Source organism: Aythya ferina (genome assembly GCF_964211825.1).
Source record: "Aythya ferina genome assembly, chromosome: 27".
Classification (NCBI taxonomy): domain Eukaryota; kingdom Metazoa; phylum Chordata; class Aves; order Anseriformes; family Anatidae; genus Aythya; species Aythya ferina.
The window spans coordinates 3,510,084-3,528,286 of record NC_140310.1 but is presented as its reverse complement, the minus strand read 5'-3'; the positions used below and the strand labels follow the sequence as shown (position 1 = coordinate 3,528,286).

Genomic DNA, 18,203 nt, shown 5'->3' with positions numbered 1-18,203 from the left:
TATACAAGGAGGAGCCCTTCCAAGTTAAATTTCCATTTGTGTTATTAATAAAAAACCTCTTAGCAAACAACTAGAAGAAAAATTGATTCCATCCTCCAGCAGAGTAAAATCTAATCAAGTTACACAAGGTGACATCTCCAGTAGCCAAGCATTTGATTACGAGGATGGGTGTTTAATTAAAATGGCTGTGTACGGCATCTGTAACACTGCAGCTTGAGAGAGGAGCTTCTGATCAGATCTCAGTGGTCAAAATAACCTTCACTGACATTTCTTCTAAAGCCCAATCCCAGTCCAACACAGAAATAATGTGAAAGGACAGCATGTTTAGTAAGCTCTTTGTTGCCACTTGAAAAGCCTTGGGAATGTCCTATCAAAAGCCAAGTTAAGTGAGCAAGTGGCAGTGTTTTAAATCTGATTTATTTTTTTTTTTTTTTTAATTGGGAGCAACAGGGACTGCCCTATAGCAATATCCATAATTATAACAGTCAGATGTCCAGGGCTTAAGATAAGACTACTCCAGAGCCCTCTGAGCAAGTGCTCAGCTTCCAGTGCTCCTTCCCCATGTACAACCCCTGACAGAGAATCTAGGTATAGTGCTGGTGCCATTTAAATTTAGAAGATGACCACTATTTTTACAGCAGTAGTTGCAAACCCAGCCCATGCGAGCCTTCTGAAAAGGTCTGGGTCCCACTGCGATATATCAAAACCTTGTACTGATCTCTCTCCAGACAGCATTATGCTGTAGAAAGCTCAACCAAGCTCATTCAACCCCCTTGCACTGCTGATTAAAGTCACTGAAGAAGCTACAAACCTCGAAATCCATCTCTTCCTCCCCTTCTCACATTGATTACGTTGCTTGCTCGCATCTTAGCGGCTCCTTATACGAGCAGTAGGTTATAAACTCACCAGGATTATGAGTGTACCCCACTCGTGCACATTGCAGGTACCTTTGCCATGGCCCCAGCAGTGCCTGACAGTATAAAGGGAGACTAAAAAGGGTACAACAAAGGATGGGAGGCATCTCACAATGGCAATAACATCATTAGGATGAGGTTTGCTCTGGTCTTACTGCCATGAGCGGGTATCTGATCCCACAGGATAAGAAATCAAAGGCAGCCAGCCGTGGCACCAGCCACAACCCTGTCAGCTATAGCAAGTCACATGCTTTCATCAGACTTCCCAAAAGATTAGTTTTCCATTGGAAAACTACAAATCTTTTGATCAAAAAAAGCAGTAAGAGTCCTGAGGAAAAAAGCCTAGGAGCTGGCTCAGCTATACATCATCTCTGACATCTTGACCTAAATAAGACATCCCCTATAGACTTAATGAGGATGTAATTGCATCATGCACAGAGACACAAAAGGGAGCCTTTCAGAGATGCAGAAATGACTGTCCCCAGGCTAGGCTGATGCTAACGCAGGAAACCTTTGTCATTGACTGGATTAGTTCGGATGATACCAAGTTTCTCTGATGAGCCCCCAAATGCTCAGACTAAAAGCAACATTTCCCCTGGAACCCCTCATTCACAGGGCAGCTGGGTTCTTTGGTGAGGCACAAAGCAAGATGTTTCTTGCTGCCTCCTAAGAGCACCACTTTGCTACTGCAACAGCTCGGTCCTGATGCTGAGCTGCCACACCAGAAGCAGCAGCAAGCTTCCAGCTTCACCACGTGCATTCCTCTGATCTCCAGCAAGCACTGAAACTACAAAACGGAAATAAAATTCCTGCTTTTGTAAGCAGTTTAGGACTGCTTTGCAATCTTGTCTGATGCAGGAGTGGCTACAGCTAGAAGCAGAGACTACTTTCTTGCGTTTTAATTTCAAAAACAAAGGTTTTCTTCAAAACATTCCCAGTCTGAAATACCCTGTTCATTATCACAGCAGTGCTCTTAAAGATTTTAAAAGTAAAATTAAAAAAAAAAAAAAAAAAGAAAAATGATGACTGAAGTAACATTTGATAAAAGAATGCTTTGAAATGAAACTTCTCAGCTCTAGCTGAAGCTTTCATGTTCCATAGCTACAGAAGTAACGAGCCCCTAAATAATGGTATGGGAAGCATCACGGTGAACTCCCAGAGCAGTTCCCACTGTCTACTTCGTGATCTCAATTAAAAGTCTTGCCCTAGCATCTCAGGAGCCAGCACTTAGAGTACTTCCATAGAAAGGTTTTACAGGATTAAATAAGATAAATGGGCATGTCTTTGACTAGGAAAATGGAATCCGCAACAGTCATTGAAACAAGCATAACAGCATTTCTGCAGCTATGCAAAGTAAAACAAAATTAGAAAGTAACTGGCTGTAGTTCAAAATTAAAAATTGTTTTAATGAACACAAAAATAAAATTTATAATCACATTCAAAGGACGAACTTAGCATGAAAAGTAACCACAGAAACATCTTTAAAATAGTAATCATTTGTTATAGGTTGACGAACTATGAAGCACATGATGCTTTTCTGTATACAGAGTGGTTTTTGTTGTTTAGTTAGGTGGAATTGCTCAGGACTCACCACTCATACTCAGGAGGAAATTATATAAGATATGAAAACAACCATTCTGTAAACAACATTTACTTTCATTACAGCTCCTCACCATAACACTGGTTTAACTGAAGACAAATGGAAGAAGCCCAGGAACAAAAGGACATGAGGATGGTTTTGTTCTCATCGTGCTTTCTCCTCCTTACCCATATTTCACATTGCTCAGAATACCACAGGGACCTGCCTTGGACAGAGCATCCTAGACCACACAGCATCCTAGGGAGGCTGTACAACAAGCAGCAATCCTCTGCTTCTAGTATTATCACATCCGTGTATTGCAGAGATGCAAGTACAGCCTTACTTTTAATTGTCTATGTTTTTTTCCTGAATTAGGACTTTTAGGAGATGGTCTGGCCGCGCTCACTCCTATTTCACAGGAAATAAAGTTACAGCACACAATACTGCGCAGCTGCAAATTAATGAAACATCATGCATAAAATATGAAAAAATCATCTCCTAATTACTAATGCACCTTTACTATTTATAATGATGGCAGGATTTCTTCTGGAAAGGCAATTCATTCCGCCAACTATACATTAAGGCACTGGGGAGAGCAAAATGCCACGCCATCACTTTTCAGGCACGCACATGATGGTGAAATTGGAGCATAAACCTGAATGGTGAGCTACCCACTATGTTTCACCCCACATATTCTGAACTTCAAGACCCCCATTCCCTCTTAACCTTTGTTGCCAAGTCTCTCTAGGGGCACTGCTTGTGACATTAAACTTTGTGAGCTCCATTATCCAAAGGTCAGCAAATCCCAGCTGATATTGCTTCACGCATTAGGACACTGAAAGTTCTGATTGTTTTGGGAGAGTGATATTTCCATTTGTCAGATGTTAGAGAAATAAATCAGTGTGGCATGTCTCTGCAGAGAAAAAATACTAAAGTTTAGCTGCTTTCACAAATCTACTTTAATTCTTTGAAGTGCCTTATCCAAACTGGGAGCCTCCACGGATCTCAGCCATTCACATTCCAGGACAATATTTACTTAAAGGAGTTTAACAGTCTAATGCATGATTAATGTCCATATATCCTGTCTTTCAGCTGTGTTGGGATAGAAGAACAACCTATAGATGATAAAAAATCTCCTCTGAAGGACATAGCAACATACATTACTTCATAAGTACCATAGGGTGACTCTGCTTTTCTTAATAAGCAATTCTGCTTCTGCAGCCTTGGCTCCTCATGCATTTTTTAAAAGCTCCCATCCTCCTCCTTCTGTTCTCCACATGTCTCCAAAATTACTTTCCAAACGCAATTAATGAGTGCATTAATTGTTATTACAACTTCAGATATTTTTTGGAATATTTGCTTAGGCATACAAAAGACAAAAACTGCATCCCCTTAGCGATTACCTCCAGTCTCCTTGCATTGCTTTCACTTCCCTGAGTCTCATTAAACCAAAGATTCATTTATTTTAGCAGGTGTAACTGTTGCTTTTCTGCAGCGTAGCAGAACTGCACTTGCTTCCGCCAGCTAAAGTTTGACCCCCGAAACACAGTAAAGAAAAACAGGAGGCTTCCACATGCATCGAGTCCCAGCTTCATCTGTTCTGTACTGGTGGCTATGGTGAAAGTCTCTCCAGCTTGGCGCACGAGAACAGAATTTCAGCCAAAAATATTTCCCCTCTCGACCCAGGGACAGGAAGCGTATCCTCCTCTCTCCTCTCCTTAGTCATATTAGCAAGGGCAGAATGTAATCTTCTGTCTGCCTCGTGGCAAAGCATGCTGAAATCCTTTTAGCAAAGCGAAGGGAAGAAAGGACATAAAGACAGCTTTAAATTTTATATTTCGTTCTACAATGTGAAGCGCAGGAAATGGAAGAATCACAGATATTACTTCAGGGCACAATAGTTACATTATGCTGACCACTGCAGAGTAAAGAAAGGCAGGCAGAAACACCAGCCTCTTTGTTCTAAGCCAACAACAGCCCATGTTTAGGAGGCTTATTTTATCTTACTGTGAGATCATTCACAGTCCTAGAGATACTTAATTTCTTTCTCTAATTTATTTTACTGGCTACAGAAGCAGAAATGTGCAAGTAAGACGTTCAAATATAATAGCTACTGCTATACTGACTTTAAACAAGGACAATTTTCTTGGTCGTGTACTCTGGGGACAAGCAGGGTATTTTCCTCCAGGCACCAAAGGCAGGAAATCTTTGCTAAAGACAAAAAAAAAAAAAATCATTGGGAATAGCTCCCCCTCACTCACCTTATTTTAAAATACTCCATGAGAAAGCATCTAATATGTTGCAAAAGAAATTCTGGCCTGCTCAACTTGGGCCTATACTTCAGTTCTTTGGGTTTCAGTTGGACAAAAAGTTTAGCAGAGGTTTGTTTGATTCAGCCAGCTCCCAAAGCTGTATAATTTCCCTGTGTAGCTACTGTTGGGAGGATGAGTCATGCAGGAAGAGAACTCATTTTCCCCTAAGTCTTCACTTTTGATGGTCTGATATGAAAGGTTTTGCTTTTTAATTATGGAAAAAAGTTTACTGCTGTCTTGCAAGATCACATAGCTCTGATGTATTCACCTTTGATTTTTTTTTCCTTCGCCAGAAGAAACAGGACAATATTCAAGATTAACTTGCAGCCTTTTCAACTTACATCCTCAAGGCTTAAAAACACATAATCGATCTACAGTCATACTTAACCTTTCCTGAAGGCTTTACAAAAAACAGGACAAACATTGATTAATGATGCTCTACAGCAGTCCTAGATTACACAGGAAAGAGGAAAAAATGAATGAACAGCTTATTCAAGAGCCCAGTGTATGTAAAAAAATAATAATAAAAAAATGTATATACACATGCACAGAATCCCCTTCCTTGCTATCGTGTGTCAGATGCTTCTGGTGCTCAAAACACACAAGTGAGGCTAGACCTATCAGCAGTTAGCCATTTCCCTGCAAAAAGCACAATTTCAGCTGCATTTGATGAGCTGCACACACCCAAGCAGCTGTCTCACCCGATCAGTGGATATGCATCCTCCTAAAAATACAAAGACATTAAAGTCATGCCTTTTTCCCTGATTATTAACCATGTGGGAGGGTCAGCAGCATATAATGTGTTTTATTGATTTACAGGGGGTTGCGGGCAGCTCTGAGGGAGCTGGGAGCCAGCTGCGTTCTCCTCTACTTCTGTGCTGTGCAAGCCTTTATTAGAGAAAATTAAATACCACCCTGCTGTAATGCAGGGGCTGCTGCGCTTGCACAACTTGCTGATTTTTGGCTGATACCCATGGCTTGGCCTGGCAAAAATAACAGCGTGAACTGCTACTACATCAGCTGAACAGCCAGGGCTCTATAGCTAGGGGCAAGAACGAGTCACATCCTCTGTGCTTTGGAGACAGGACTTCAAGCATGCCTTCACCAAGGGGTTATGTGTTTGTTCTTTGGCAGGCTCTTGTTTTTTTCACAAAAAGAGCTGAGAAGAGTAAGAGAGCACATGCTTGTCTTTAAGCAAAAGAGTAGTTCAGTGAAACAGCTTCACTAAAATCAAGGACTCCTAATACAGAAGTCTAGATTTCATTACTATCACTCATAATTGCATATAATGTTAATATTCCAAACAAAACAACAAGCTTCTGCCTTGCTGTGCTGATAAAAACTGTCACCATCAGTCCCAAAAAGCTAAAAGCTCTGTATCCATTAACACCTTTGATATACCTGGTGCTAATATCCAAACATCTAGGTGCTTGTGACAGTAAATACCATCTTTAGCACCAATCCTGCATGCCAGAGAGCTATTTAAGCCCTTGGGAGAATCCTATATTTTTGCAGGACTTTGTGCAGGACCACAACTTTCAGAATGATTTTAAAGAGATTTGCAGAGCAATAGCTTGTTTGGGCAAGGCAGTGTTTTGCCACTATCGTGTAATGGGTTTAATCTCCAAGATCACCACCTTTCCTAAACATAGCATTCTTCTGAGCCCAATTAAAAATAATATTTATGGCCTTCCTCAGCCACTCTCTTGAGAATTCCCAAGAGAGTGGCATGTCATTTAGTCATTTAATAAACGTTTAATGAGTTCACTTCAGCTTTGTATTGTGCAAATGAGCTTTTTTATGGAAGAAAAGTGTCGTAAGAGCAACCTCACTGCCACAGCTTGGCTCCCTGGGCAGGGAGCTGCGGGCCTTGCTGTGAGGCTCTATATTATGTGAGTTAACGGTGACAAGAAACAGGTACTGTTCTTCATCACTTACTGATGAACAGCTTGTTGGCGGTGTGATAACGGATCAGTTACAGCATCTCTTCCTGTGCTGGCATCTCCATATTGCACATTTTGAGCTTGTGATCCTTGGAGAAGCTGCTCAGAAACCTGCCTGCTCTCTTCAGGTCTAGCACCAGGCTGTACCTTCAACATCAGCTCCCACTGAAAGGCATCTGATGGATGAAATTAGTTTCCTGGCCTCACTCCAGCCTTGAAATGGTAAGTGCTTTCATCCACAAAAGCCACAACAATAATTGGCCCTTTTGTGTTGGCTAGGAGCATGCAGACCAAGTCACCTCCTTTTTCCCTCCTAAAGGTCAGCCAAGAAAAATGCTGCTGGAGAACAGCACAAGAGAAGGACCTTGTCCTCCACCTGCACCCAGCCTGAGACCAGAGGTACTGCCAGCCCCAAACCCTCCATCTGCCACCCCCACTTCTCCCTTTTTCAGCCACATCATTCCTCAGTCATCCCAAACAAGGGGGAAGATGCAGCCCTGTTATCTATATAGTAAATTGCAGTGGTATAAAGCAGACCAAGACCAAAGAAACTCAGTTCTCCCTCTTTTCTATTCTAAGTTACCAGGCAGGTTGCATGTAAAATCCCTCGTTGCTGTTATTTATAGTAGCTGTACAAGGGTACAAGGACACAGCAGGAGGATACTGCGGGAAGTTACCAACACTTCCTCCAGTTTTTTCATAAATCCTCTTTGTTTCATGCACACATGTACCCTCCCTGCAGCGCCGAGCTCTTGCAGTGACATTAGCCCCAATTAGCTGCAGCAATGTCTCACACGAGCCTAGAGGACGTGATATTTAAGTTGATGCACTGATCCCAGAGTTCTGGCCAAATAAGAATGAATCAGTTTACAGATAAGTAGCCAGCTAAAGATGAGCTTTTTTGTCTCAGGCAAAGATGTCAGATAACACTCAAGTATGTCCAGCATGGAGTTGTGTCTCAGAACTGACTATCCCAGGGAGATGTGACAGTATTTGACAAGAAACAACAAACCTTTGTAAAAAAAACTAACAGAGGAATTACAGTGACAAACCATAACATGAAAAAAATCTTCCTCTGAAATATAATTGCATTCTCTGCCTTTGGATGAAAGCCTATTTCTAAGCAATGATCTGTCTGCTTTGATATTCTGAGTTTGAAGCAGAAATTGTCTAGTGACAAAAGTGATTTAATACAAAGAGCCAATTTCCATCATTCCTGCTAATAACGCACATATGCAGGAAGTGGAAGTTGTCAGACCAATGTAAACACATCAAAGATGCACTAAAAAAAAGCGAAAACACTTTGGTTACCTGGTGCTGAGAGCACAATACCCTTACAACTACTTTGCAGCTACCCTATAATGCTCTTGCACTACCATCAGCTAAATGTAAGTTGGTCCTTAATAGACAAGTGCCTTGGATTGACCAATATAAAAACTTGCAAATGCAGAGATAGAACAAGAAGTATGCTATATCTTAGAGTAGGTAGAGCTGTGTAAAACACCCAAGCTTAACATGCAGCAAACTTAAGAGCTGGAGTCTCACCAGGTGTTATCAATACTTTAAGAAAAAACTTCCAGTGGGCACAGAGATTAGACATTTTCCACTGAAACGGTTGGTAAGACAAAAAAATATTTGAGTTCTTACAGGTATAAATATCTACCAAGGGAGAACAGAGCACCAAAATACTACCTAAGGCAACCGTGCCTTTGAAAAAAATCCCTTTTGTACCTACATGACACAAGGAACTTTAAAGTGAATTTGAGCTGTAAGAAATAACTCATGAAAACTTGATCCCTCACCTGATGGGAAGATCTGGTCTCACCAAAGAGAATCAAATACACACAAGGAAAGCAAGAGACAGCCTAAGGTATAACCTTACTATGCACGTACAGCTTGTAACTTGGCTAAGGGGATACTCATCTCAGTGCAGAGATCCCACATGCTGTCAAAGAGCTACTGAAAAGCCACATAAGACCAGAAAGAAGCAGGTTTAAGTCAAAGCAGCTATCAGATACTTGTAAGGCATTTCATTGAATCAGGTTTTGTTCAGCAGCATAGTATTAAATCAGCAAGAAGAGGTTTGCATTTTATTTCTGAGCACGTAAGAACATGGAGTTATCCTGCGTTAATCAACTCCCAGCCTACACACGCCACTTTTTACATGATTTTAAGGAGTCTATTTTCAGTTCCGGAAAAAAAGCCCATTTGATATAGTTAAAAGGCATTGTTTTGTCAGCTCTCAAACGTGTGAGATTTAGCTAGGCAAAATGCCAACTACTGATGCTTCCAGGCAAAGCCATCTATTTAGCACCATGATAAAGAACTTACTGATGCTCCTGAACTTTGCTCTTCGATTTTTTTGTGGGTTTCTTTTTTTTTTTTTTAATCACTCTCTCAAGTCTGGCTACACTCTTCCTCCAGAAAACTGAATCCAGTTCACACTGTAGAAAACTGGTGTGACAGATTGGAGCAGCAGAATGGTGGAGCTGCCATTCAGAGATGTAAAGTCGCATTTATTTTCAGCTGACTCCAACCTTTCTGCAGTTAAGCCTTCCTTCCTCTGTTTTCAGTATGCAATGCTGAGCTTTTACTATCAATAATGCAAAAGGTGCAAATAAAGCAGAAGCTGGCCAAGAACAGCCATAGGCTGATACATCAAACTGCAGATTTACTACACCTCTGACATCCACACATCTTTTTACAATCATTTTTTGGCCTACTGCTATGATGAAAATACAAAAAATGTTCAAATATACTGCTGCAAAAAGAAATGCCGAAGCTGGACAACGCAGAACAGACAGAAAGTGGAAAGAACAGGAGTTTCACTCATTTCCAAACCCCTTTCTTAAAATGGTGGAAGAACTTGGAAAAAGAGTTCGCAACCACCGTCATCTCCTGTATGTCCTTACCAGTGTTCAACTACCATGATCTTACAAGAGCTAGAGTTTACGTTCATAGATGCCACCTCTAAGAGAGAGTACTAAGGCCACATGCTTTCAGCTGGTATAGAGATCAAAGCCTTGATTTCATTTCAGGCTGCCCAGTAAGGGAGCTCTGGTCTTTGCAGGAAAACCGAAAGCTTCAGAACTCAACAGCTCGTGTACATTAGGCCCCTCCCAGAAATTCATTCTGAACGAAAGAATATTAACAAAGTCCTCTTCAAAATTGTTTTTGGCCAAATCATTCTGGTTTAATTTTTTCCTCAAATGATATTTGTTTAAATCTATTCTGCAATAACTCTTCTGTATTAGATTTGCATCCCATCTTGCTCCAGGATATCTCTTCTAATGAGTTATAACAAGCTGCTGGTACATTTCTTTAGCAAAAACGTATATTCTAGATTCAAATACTGCAAATTAAATCTTCTTACAACTATCCCCACCCCAAATAGGATTCAACACCTATAGGGATGCACAAGATTGACAGCACTGGACGGTAAATATATAAGGCACTTTTCAGTAAGAGCTGGGCATGCAGTAGTCCCCACCCTCTCTTAAATCAGATTATCCCCTAACAGTATTTTTATAGAGTTTCAGAAGTTAACATTTCTTGTCTGAAGGCAGTTTAACCTTCATTATAAAAGGAGCGTGCTAGTTAATTCCTACAGCAAAGTCACATTTTCTTTTAAGCAGGCCACAGTATAAATGATGAAAAAACGTGTTTTCAGGGAAAATAAAATATTGCAATTAAATGTCTTGATTCATGTAATCTTGTAAAAGTAATAAATTCATATTCTGGGCCAATTCTGCCAGTACAGCAGATTGCTTACAATCAATTATCTGATTGCAATGCCCTTGGCTTGACCACTGCTTTTCTCTGCTTGCATCGAGCGCCGACTGAGCACCTTAGCCCCATGCTGAGCAGCCCCTCATTGATTACGTGCACAAATTGCTCCCTGAAGCCGTGCCATGATGCACAGGCACCACAGATCCAGGATGCTTGCCCTAGAGACACCAACAGCCACGCTAAAACGGGACGATAGCAAAGGTGAAACCGATAAAAAAAGAAAAACTGCTAAATCAGCAGGATTCTAAAGACGTAGCTGTGTATACAGTTAAAGCCATTCAGATTCACATCAGTTACATGTTTTAGAGTGGAGATAACCCCTGCCCACCTTAGAAGTGAACAGGCAAGCATCAGGAGGCGGATTTTCCTGAAAGCAAGCCATTGTATGGATATTTCCCAAAGGACTTACCCCACTTTTTGCTGAAGCAGCAGATAGTGACCACAGTCAGAGCAAGGGTATTGGACTAGCTGAAGCACGGCTTTGATCAATATGGTAATTCCTATCAGGCTACTCATTTTACCCAAGGCAAGTGCTAATGGGTCCACACAGCATTTTTTGGGTATCTTCAAGTGACAGATATTGTGGTTCATCAATTCGGTAATTTTATCAGGAGTGCCAGCGAAACAAATGCTTTCAAGAATTAACAGACATCTGCTGTCTGTCAAGAAGTGATCTGCATATAAAACAGGAATAAAAAGAAGTACACTCAAAAAACAATCTGCTTTAAGTAATTCTATGTCTTTGTGGATTACCCAAATATGGAGTATAAAGAAAAAATGCTTAAGGATAGCGCTAACTGCCCAATTGCTTTAAGTACATCCAGTGAATTTATACTACCAACACAAAATGAAGTATGTATTTGGACAGTACACAACTTATGCATAGCTAATACAGGGCTTGATCCTGAATAATCTCACAGAATCACAGAATTTTCTAGGTTGGAAGAGACCTCAAGGTCATCGAGTCCAACCTCCAACCTAACGCTAACAGCCCTCCACTAAACCATATCCCTAAGCTGTACATCTAAGCGTCTTTTGAAGACTTCCAGGGATGGTGACTCCACCACTTCCCTGGGCAGCCTGTTCCAATGCCTCACAACCCTTTCTGTAAAGAAGTTCTTCCTAACATCTAACCTAAAACTCCCCTGGCTCAACTTAAGCCCATTCCCCCTCGTCCTGTCACCAGGCACGTGGGAGAACAGGCCAACCCCCACCTCTCTACAGCCTCCTTTAAGGTATCTGTAAAGAGCAATAAGGTCACCCCTGAGCCTCCTCTTCTCCAGGCTGAACAAGCCCAGCTCCCTCAGCCGCTCCTCGTAGGACTTGTTCTCCAGGCCCCTCACCAGCTTCGTCGCCCTTCTCTGCACCCGCTCAAGCACCTCCATGTCCTTCTTGTAGCGAGGGGCCCAAAACTGAACACAGTACTCGAGGTGCGGCCTCACCAGAGCTGAGTACAGGGGGACGATCACCTCCCTAGCCCTGCTGGTCACGCTGTTCCTAATACAAGCCAGGATGCCGTTGGCCTTCTTGGCCACCTGAGCACACTGCTGGCTCATATTCAGCCGACTGTCCACCATCTGATCAATACAAATAGTTCATTGACAAAGTTTCAATGGAACTGGAGAATTTAAGGGGTGCTCATACAATTAAGGAGTTTCAGAATAAGTACCCAATATACAGCTGAGGAAAGTCAGAAGTATCACATGTGGCTTCAGTGGAGCTCAAATGGACTGTCAAGGCAGCCTCCTGTACTGAGATAGCTCAGACACTTCCTCATAATTGTCATTTCTTTAGACTAGTGAGGGATGATGTTGAAAAGGAACTAATACTTCTTGCCACTGACTCCCAATTGAGTCAAATGAATAGGTTTCTGCAAGGTTTCTACATGGGTGCAGAGTATAAATAGGGATAATATCTGTATTAGTGGAACATAGAGCTTTTCTGGCACATAAGGAATACACCATATCATTAGAAAGTCCTTAGATTTACTTCCAAATTTGGCACCACTCAAATATAGCCTTTCCATTTTTGCAGGGTAGACAGACCAGCTGGAAACACAAAATCGCCCTCTGACAGCAGGACACGGCCCCCCAGTTCCCTCGATGGCCACAGCACTCCTGACACAGCCACTGAAGTCTATCAACCTCAATACAAAATAATCCCAGGTTTATACTGGCTGTCTACGGATCCTGGGGGGTGGTGTGCAGCTTTGCACAGTGCTAATAAAGCATTTTTGACATATTACCTACATTTCGTCCCTGAAGGTCACCATCATTGATAGGCAAAGCTTTTGTTGCCAATAACTGCATTCTGTTCCTCAAGGCCAGATGATCGTAGATTATCACCTCGCAGAGAAGGCTGGCTTATTTTCTACTTCCTTCAGCTTTTTCATCTCCCAGATAATTTTTCCCTGGATAACCCCCTGAGAGTAGACAAAATTAGCTCTAAAACATGTGGCAGAAAACCCTAATATCCTCACCTCTCAATGAGAAACATTTCACTGATGCCAGTTTGCCTCAGCTGAGAAGCCTTTGCAAATTACTATTTCAACCCTCAGGAAATCTCTGCTCCTGGGTATTGCACCAAGTTGCTTATTAAAAGCATCTTATTGACAAGAAAGTAGAATACTGATATGTACAATTTTACCTGCTTATCTGAAGACTCTGATGTCTGGCTCAGGTAACAGATTTTTCTTTTTTGCAGCATTTTCACAAAGAAGTGTTAAAAAACTAGGAGAAAATTGTTGCCGTAAACTGTTATTTACACATTTCCTGAAAAGCTCTTTTTCTGCACAGCAAACAAAAGCTCAGCGTAGAGACATCGCTGAAAACCTCAAATAGACTTTTAAGAGACACTAAGTAAGAGTTTAACCAACCATTTCATTTATCTGTTTTTCCCTTACCAATGGTTAAGACCAATACAGTGATGCTGGCTTGATGCTTTCCAGAGAGTAGTGATGCTAAGAAAACAGGGTTATTGAATTCATCACACCTCCCAATTCCACAATAGGGTTTTACTTACACATGTGATACATGGCTCAGAACAAATGCCAAATCAGCAAACAAAGGCTTGGATGCAAAACACATGCTGAGTGTTGTACAGAGCCTCTGACATGAAGTACAAGAACTTATTTGAGATTGCCAAATGGAAAAACAAAAAAAAAAGTGGGAAGCCACTGGCAATGGGTTGAAAGGCCACTGTCTGATGTACGTAGGATGGAGATGGATTATATTTTATAGGCAGAAATTAAAAACATAAATCCTCACAGCCTGAAAGAGTTCCTTTGTTCTAGGGAGGGGAAAAACAAACACAAGTAGCAAGAATCTGTGAAATAGCACAATTTAAATCTTGGAGATGGCAGGCTGCATCAATTCTGCTTTGCACAAGGCAGCTGTCCTGCAGGAAGCAGCTTGCATGGAAGTGCTGCAGCTTTCCACAGATAGTATGAGCAGCTCATGCTGCTGAGGGTTTTAAACTCGCTGCCCTGCCCAGATGAGCAGGCAGAGCACGAAGATGCACTACATCGAAAGCAAAGGGCTATTCTGAGCACGAGAATATTGATCCTGTTACGGGTACTCTACCAAAGCAAACACAGCTTGTCACCCAGAGGATGGCAGAGACAGCAGAGCCATGGGTAGCTCCTCACAGCCTGCTTGCTTCTCTTTTGTAGCACGGCTTCTGCAGCATCTAAAACACACTTCTGCTTCCAGCTCCTTCTATACCCAACAAACGTGCTGTGAGGATTGATAAGAGTGCCATCTACTGTCACAATTCAAGCTCTTCCTGCAGTTAAGGGATCAATCTGAGAAAAAAAAAGCTAAAAATCAGAGCTCCCAAACTAGAATAAGCTGGGCTGAGGGAGCTCCAGAAATATGTGAACAGGCAGCTTAGCACACAGGTGACCGCGTTCTCAAATGAAGCCCAATGCAAGTGGAGTAACAGTAAGATTTTTGTGGCAGCGACTGAGAAATAGAAATAGGTAATTAGGATGCTGTGAAAAGTAGGAGAAGGGAAGCCCTGGGAAAGGAATTTGTTTCCCAAATCCAGCCTATTTAAGGATTCTTTCGCCATGAAGTTTCCCATGCTTCTCTACCCAGATTTATCCCATCTGACACACTCCTTGCCGAAGCAAAAGCTTGTCCCAAGTGGGAGCTGTATGGATGGCTAGAAGATGCTTTTCCTCAAACTCAGAGAGCAGAACCCCAACTAGGAGCATGTTCCAGGGCTGCCCAAATCACCAGTCAGTCCTTGACAAACCCATCCCTCACCTAACTCACCTCTCACTGCTTAAGTGGAAAAAGAGCAGAGGAATGAGATTTTCTTGAGCTAAAGACCCATTTTCATATATCAGGACAGCTCCAAAAGCCCATATACATGACACAGATGTTTGATATCACTTCCATGCATACAGGGGCAAAATACCAGTGGTTTAAATGGTGCCCTTGTTTTCTAGATGTGTCTCGTGTCAAAACCAACAGCAGAGCACATAACCAGGCATCGTGCACACAGCACGAGTGAGACAACTTGCACAACAGCCTCTTACGCCATTTCGGTGCTTTGAGGCTGGGCAGAGCGTGCATAATTTCCACCCACTGCCTGGTGCCTTACTTTACCTCCTTTGCTCCCACTTAGGGGCAAGGCAGAGGAGCAGTTTAGTCATAAACAGTTAAGCACTTAGAGCAGTGATGAGCCGTAATCACCAAAAAGGGACATTGTGGCCCAACGTGAACTGCTTTCAGCATAAGAAGGGATTAGAAGCCATGCGTGAAGACACGGTTCTCCACCCATTCTTACTAACACTGCTTCATGTCTTGCTCAGATGTGCTCCATTTAATCAAATGAGAGCTAAATGATATTCCACTGCCAGCATCAATCTGAGAGTTATTTATGTGGAGAGATACATGGCTAAGGCTCTGAATACAGCAGGGCAAATTTTTCTCTGTCATATATATGTCGACAAAACGCTTATCTCCTGACAATTCTGAGAAAAATAGAATTCTTTACAACGAAGGAAGAGAATCCATACCAGAAAGACATTAAACATCCTTCTTCCACCAAACCTTAACCCAGGGTTAAGGTTTCCAGAGCTTAAAGAAGTCTAACTGGGAATTTGGCATTAATTCTGTATATTGATTTGTGCATTAATATGCCATTACCTCCACAAAATGATAGTTGAAACCTAGACAGTGTTCAAATGTATTCCTGCCCCCCCCCCCCTTATTTTTTTTTACAGTCTCGTTAAATCACTCCTACTGTTTCTTCCATCTCCAGAGATACCTAATGAACTAGCTTCAAGTCTGTCATTAAGTCTTTCAGTTAGAAAAGAAGTTAACTGTGCAAAAATCATGGTGTTGTGTGTTTTAACATTGTAATATCGTGATTAATAGCCCTAAATGTTGCTGATCTTCGGGGACCCCTTGCCATTAATTTCAGCTTGGGTTTGAAATGCTTGGGAGTTGTGAAGATCAAAGTGCTGTACCAGCAAGGAAGCCACGGGATATTTTCATGGGAAGGTGGTAAGTGAATGGATCACATATTCCTCAAGAAGCATTTTGGAAATAACACAGTCACGACTGACCACCAATGCACTCAAAAGGAAAATATTCAGACTCCAAATCCAAAAAGAGAAGTTTTTAATTCTTTACAGTACAAGGTAGAAAACTATCTACATCGTGACTGATTTACACCACCTTAGGACATGCCCCTAGTACACTAGATAGAAATTTATGTAAGTGTTTCCAAGTCACCCTAGATATTAAGCACAGCATTTAAATTCTGTACTTCCTGCAGTTTTTATTAAATGAGCACAATGCATTACTGATTCTTCCAACTGCAAATTACTCTGCCTTTGGCAAGGGGAAGCAATATTGGTTAGGACCCCTCTCCAATATTAGTCTTTCCTACCACTACTGCCTGAGGTAGGATTTTTGGCAGTTTGTTTCAAATGAAACTGCCTTTACACCAAAGGTGGTGAATTTTCTGGAAAGATGCTGAATTTTGCAAGAGGCAGAAGAGGCGTAGTGGTTGGATCTGTGCTCTCAGCTGAGGATTTTTCTGCTCTGGTTCACATTTGTTGAATAGCAAAAGCCTGTGATATATTTTGGCCCAAGAGCTTGTATTTGCATCTAGGTATATTGTTAGATGTTTAGCTGAATTTACAAAACCACATAAAGCAGCAGAAAGGGCTGCAGCAATCAACTAAGTCTTATTACCTTTCTGATCTGGTACCTTTAAAAATAAGACTCACTCTGCCTTGATTTCCTCATCTAGAGTTGAGAAAGTGCTCTATGGGCTCATGAATGCCCATGAAATAATTTGCTTTTTTACAGAAATGGATCCAAAAAAGGGCACAGAATTAGCATGCAATACATTAGCTTAAACCTGCCAGTTCTCTCTTCCTCCAGTTTGACAGCGACTTCTGATCGCAGCCACATCCCTTATGATAAACGTTACCTGGGAGGCCAGGAAAAATACCAATCAGTCTGTGAGCTCCTCAGCCCAGCAGTGCACCTTTTCTGGGCTGATGAAAACCACAGCTATTTTCAAAATAGTTCATATTCATGAGCTCACTTGGATAGCTTCAAAGAAAAGACCAGCTCTGACTGACTGAATGCTCGCTCCTGGCATTCAGCAGGTTCCTCGCCGTGATCATTCCTCCTGGCCCAGCACCAGCTTCTTCTGTCCCCCTCCCAGCTGGCGACCTGGCATTTCACTGCTTGTAAAAGAGGAGGGCGGTGGGGTGCAGCAGTGCCAGCAATGCATCCCGAAGAATTTATCCGATTTCCTTCTGTAAAAACAGTCCCCAGGTATCTGTCCTGTTTTGTATTCAGGCACCCGTACCACAGAGGTGAAGTGTCTCTCCCTTAGTCCTTTCAAGGTTAACTATGATCGAGGAGGAGAAAGAATTTGCCCTTTTTCATTACAAGATCCACAAGTTCTATCATCTTACAAGCAATGCCATTTTCCCCCAAGGTTTCCTCATGAGTTTAATCCCTCTCTCATCTTAACTCCCTCAACAGGTCAGTGAGGGACCAAGATGCAACTGCTGCTCCTGCTTCATGTCTGGGGCTGCAACCCCTCTTAACAGCCAAATTCAACACCTCCAAGCACATCCTTTTGGCTATTTATAAGCAGTTTAATACCTTAATATCTCACTAAGCATCTCATATTCCCTAGATGCCATGTCACGTTTGTAGTGCCACACAGAGCCGCTCCAAAGGCGATCTGATTTTCTCACATCACACCCCAAGTGCTCACAAGAAACTCTCAGCTTTCCATATCCTCATTAAACACCTTGGTGGGGTGGAATGAAGCAAGCCAAAGCCCAGATCCATCAAGAACACAGTTATCTAAACAGAGTTCACCAACTTGTAGGCTCCTCACAATGAGAATTCAGCTAAAACCTCCACAGCTTGTGGCCACCACAAGCTGTGAAGATCTATTCACCTTTCTTTGACTTTTTTCTTTGTCACCTTTATCATACAAATGTATTGGTGCAAAGGCGCATAAACCACAGCCAGGTGGTCTCTGCACCAGCGTAAAAGATAATACATGATGCAGGATGGCGGACAAGCCTGACTTATACATGTAATTTTGTGCCTCCAACTTTTACTCTACATCCTTATGTTACAGTTTCATTGATTTCCAGAGCCAACCTACCCTAAAA

At 41.9% G+C, this 18,203-nt stretch overlaps 1 protein-coding gene across 6 annotated transcripts in view; it reads right to left on the bottom strand.

Annotated features, from left to right (window-relative positions):
* LOC311424452 (uncharacterized protein) overlaps nt 1-18,203 on the bottom strand; it is a 184,351-nt gene that overhangs the window by 146,065 nt on the left and 20,083 nt on the right. For 2 of the 6 annotated variants that reach the window (XR_014686093.1, XR_014686095.1), the window contains one exon: nt 3,435-4,276. The exons of 2 other annotated variants lie outside the window; for them this stretch is intronic. The gene's annotated coding sequence lies outside the window, so the exon portion shown is untranslated. Of the gene's footprint in view, nt 1-3,434; nt 4,277-16,153; nt 17,420-18,203 lie in introns of those variants that run through there. 2 more of the 6 variants (XR_014686096.1, XR_014686098.1) reach the window with 2 other exon arrangements.